Genomic DNA, 4355 nt, shown 5'->3' on the forward strand with positions numbered 1-4355 from the left:
GGCCGCGGAGCTGCGTTTGGGTCGGGCGTTGCGCCGGACGGCGGGGGCTGATTCTTCCTTAGTTTGGGCTCTCGGTTTGTTTTCGTACAGCACGGAAGCGGGATGAATTCCTGGAGGCTCTCTCGCGGTTTCTAGCAGCGCAGCCGGCTGCGTTAAACTCTGCCGGGTTGGGATGTTCTCTCCCCGCCGCGGGGCACTCGGAGCAGCTCGGTACGGGAGCGAGGCGATGGCTGAGGGATCTTACATCGGAACCGCTCATCTCCCTGCCGGCTCCGTGGTCCCCGTCTGGAGGCCGCGGATCTCCTGCGTGCCTAACAGAGGGAGAAACAGAAGCAGCCGTGCTGGGCTTTGCTCTGATAAGAAGCCGTGTTAGGGCCTGGCTCCGCGCTCGGGTCTCGTTGTCCTCCTTCCTCCCTCCTTCCGCACAAAGTTATTTTCTCTCACTCGGGAAAACAATGGGATGTGTGTAAGTGTAACGGAGCAGCTTTCTCGCATTGCTACCCGAGTCCAGATCTCTAATTGAAGCAAATGAAGACCGTGTTTGTGTGTGTGGATGTCACCTCTGACACGGCAGCGCAGCGGGTGGTGCCGGAGGGCACGGCTTCGCTTGTTTGCCAGCCCTGCCTCATAGTTCTGATTGGTATTGAGTGAGAGCTAAAGTATTTTGCTTCAGGGAGTTGGGCTGTTCTCACGTCCGTCCTAGAGGATTCTGGAGAGGAATCTGGATGAGGATTCCTGTATGACTGAGATGGGAATTGCATGTGGGTCGCTCTGAAAGTAATGCCTCCTATTTATTTTCATGGAAACTACAAAGGCTGATAGAACACTTCTTGATAGAGCAAATTCTCAGCTACAAAACACTACTTTCCAACATAGTCACTGTCGTTAGCTCTGCATTTTTGCTAGCGATGAACAAGAGCCTGCATGCTACACTTGTGCAAATCTGCACCAGTGGAGGTAATTGCTGTTGCCACTGCTGAAACACCACCCACAGCCTCACTGTGCTCATGTTCACTGTTGGGTCTCGGTAAACTTTCAGCAAGCATCCATGAATGTCAGTGGGTGCCATTTCTCTGCATGGAGCAATTCAGTGACTCACCTTTGTTCCATCCGCACTTGTATGTCAGATGCCACAGTGTCAGATCGCCCCTCTGCTGCCGTCTGTCCCACGGCAATAAACGCAGAGGGATGTTGGTGGGAAGGTTCAACCTCTGCTGCAGTCTCACCAACATTCACCTCTGAGGCCAGGGGCCAATTCAGTAACACAATGGAGATGTGTTGATGTGAGTCCCCAAGCCCTGTGACAGGGAGAGGTGCAGCATTTGCAGATGGTGGCTCTGCCAGCTGTGCTGCTGTGTCAGAGGGCTCTGCTGGCTGTGCTGTGCTGCTCTTGAGGAAGGGGCCAGGGCTGCCTGTAGGCCACCCCAGTATGGCAAAGCTTTAAATGCTGATGTAAAACTGTCAGAATACGTCTTTCATCTCTACCCCCAGCGCACAGTATGATGTTTGTGGAAAGAGGCCCTGAAATTAGCTTTTCCATTCCATGCTGACTGTGGCATCCTGTCCATGACAACATGCACATGAGTTGAGGGCCTGAGCATGGTATGCCATACAGGGAGCTCTGCATAAGCAGAAGCAGTCATCACACATGGTTTTGTTGTCTTTTCAAGGCAGTTTTTGCAATTAGTTGGTATGCAAGTGTTAGGGAAGGGCTGGTAGAATTGTTCCGGGCATGAGAAGCTCATTTCCAGCACCTACCAGTGAAGGTTGGTGTGGTTACTCTATGGCAAAGACGGGAATGGTTTGGGGTAGCAGAGCTGAATTGCCATACAACCACTCCCTGAAGTGCGGGTGCTCTGCTCCTGAGAACCAAAGGCAGGAGGGAACAGCACAGAGCTGTGCCAGGGCAGGGTCAGAGTTGGCATTGGGAAACCTTCTTCACCTTGAGGGTGGTCAGACACTGGAAGGGGCAGCATAGCAAGGCAGCTGGTGCCCTGTGGCTGTCAGTGTTCGGGAGGCATTGGACAACGCCCTCATTGAGTGCTGTAACTTTTGGTTGGCCCTGAGGTGGTTGGGCAGTGGGAGGAGATGATCTCTGAAGATCCCTTCCAGCTGGACTTCTAGTATATACAGAACAAGATAGGCCATCCCTGTCTGGCTGTGCAGAGAAGTGGGTGTTTTGCTCTGCAGCACTTTGTCCTCAGCTTTGGGCACACCAGGGAGAGAGCATTTGGGCCAGTAAACAGACATGACATTTTAATGACACGGTAGCCTATTACCCCATGCTTGCTGCAGTGTTTGTATGTTTGCTACCTTATTTTTTCCCCCCAGCACAGACAGTATCCAGCTGTGAGATTTGCTTTATTCCCACCGCAAGCATAAGCTCTGCTGGAGCTGCAGTGTGCTGATGCCATTAAGAGTGTTAATTTTTTCACACCTGTGGGTGTGATATCAGCTGCTGTATCCATAAACTGTGCATGACTCGGGATGGAGAGAGCTGCTCCTGCCTCATGCTGAGGATGTGAGGATGCACTGCTGGGACTGGGAGCAGAGAATTCCACCCCGACAGCTTCTCCCAGCTGTGCCCGTGCCCTGCAGAGCCAGCAATGTAAGCGCCAGTTCTTGTCACGCTTTGAAGTATTGCTGACCCTTACAGCAGCAACTTGTTTTTGAGAAGTTACCACATGAGTAATACAGCAGGAGACTCCATGTGTAAGCCCAAAACACAAACAAAAGCCAAGAAATTCCTGTTTCCAGTTAGCTTTGTCATTTGTTTGTGTTTGCTGCAGTAGAGGTTGAAGATGTTTTTATGTCTCGGAGATGTGGAGCAGAGTTAAATAAAAGTGCAGCCATAGCAGTCTTGTAACAAAACTTGAGGCAAATCAGCGTAAATCAACCTATGTTTTACATAGAAGATGTTCTTCAAGTTTTTGTTGTCTTTGTTTTTTTTTTTTCAGTGTAGTTATATGATAAACAACACAGCAATACAAGGAAGGTGGCTATAAAGTTCAGAGATAAAATTGCCATATTTTCGTTGGCTATTACAAGGACTTAGAATGTTTAGGGTATTTTATATACCATATGTGTGTTACTGCTTAATCTGCAGAGAATTTCTACCTCCCCATGAAGCCATTACACTTTATGGCAAAATGCTTTAAGAATTGTCTGCATACTTGTACAACAAAATCATATGGTGTTGTTATGGGACAGTGCATACTAGGGAGAGTTTTGTGTTATATTTCCAGTTAGCATGCAAAGAATGGATGGAGATGTTCCTGGAAATGTCCATGTGCTGATGTATGGGGGTCATAGTCCATCAGGGCAGTGCAGACACAGTTGGAGGAGGTTGCTGACCTCAGCTGGCTGAGGAACAAGGATGAAACATACCAAAGCCAATGCTTTGAGTTGCTCCTTGCAGCAAGCAAGTTTTATGCTTGCACTGCAGCAGCAGATTGCAGAAGTTGAGCAGTATTTTATCTGCAAACTTGATCTGGGATTTTAGAAGCAGTAATAGCTACAGCCTGTGAAATCTCACAATATTGGTACAGGGATCCTCTTCCTTATGTCCTTGAGGTAATAAAATGAAGAAATTAAGCTGCAACTTCTGTTTGTTAGATGCTGAGAGACTGAGTTCATGTGATAAACAGCAAGAATGATTTTGGACAGAATGGGATGAGCTGAAATGAGTCTCAGCTTTTGGGTTTGCTGGAGTCTAATTTAGGATCAACTGTCATTTCAGCTTTGTTTGTAATCCTAGTATTCTAAAAAGGGCATTTCCTGTCACATATCTGAATGAGATGCTACACGTGCATGTAATTCAGATGCTATGGGCTGCATGGCATATGTGGTCATAGAGATCAAGGGCGTCTCGTGTTGTTTTCCTGTTACCTAAAGTGCTTGGGTTACGCTTACACGCATCCCAGGGGAGCTTTTTGGAGCCCAGACGAATCTGTTTTGCATCCTGACTCTACTGCCTTTTAAAGGAAGAATGCCCTAATTCTTAAGAAGGAATTTGAAGCACTTCTTAGAACTCGAGAGGCAAGATTAACTTATTGTAACAGCATCAGAGAACAAACTGCATAAAGTAGGTAAGGCTGTGAATGTTTAAGTGCTCGGTGGATGGTGCTGCCTGTGACAGTGGAGAGGGTGCATGTCATCGTATTAACACGACACCACAAAAATAGCCCTCAAGGACCTCTTTGGATTTTTTTTCTCCACTCCTTGTGGTTGTTGGGGTGATCAGGGAGCAGTAGCAGTGGAACTGCTATCTATATCTTGAAGTGGGTCCAGAGGAGGAGCACTAAGATGATCAGAAGGCTGGAGCACCTCTCCTATGAGGAAAGGTTGAGGGAACT

The sequence above is a fragment of the Meleagris gallopavo genome, chromosome 2 (genome assembly GCF_000146605.3).
Source record: "Meleagris gallopavo isolate NT-WF06-2002-E0010 breed Aviagen turkey brand Nicholas breeding stock chromosome 2, Turkey_5.1, whole genome shotgun sequence".
NCBI lineage: Eukaryota > Metazoa > Chordata > Aves > Galliformes > Phasianidae > Meleagris > Meleagris gallopavo.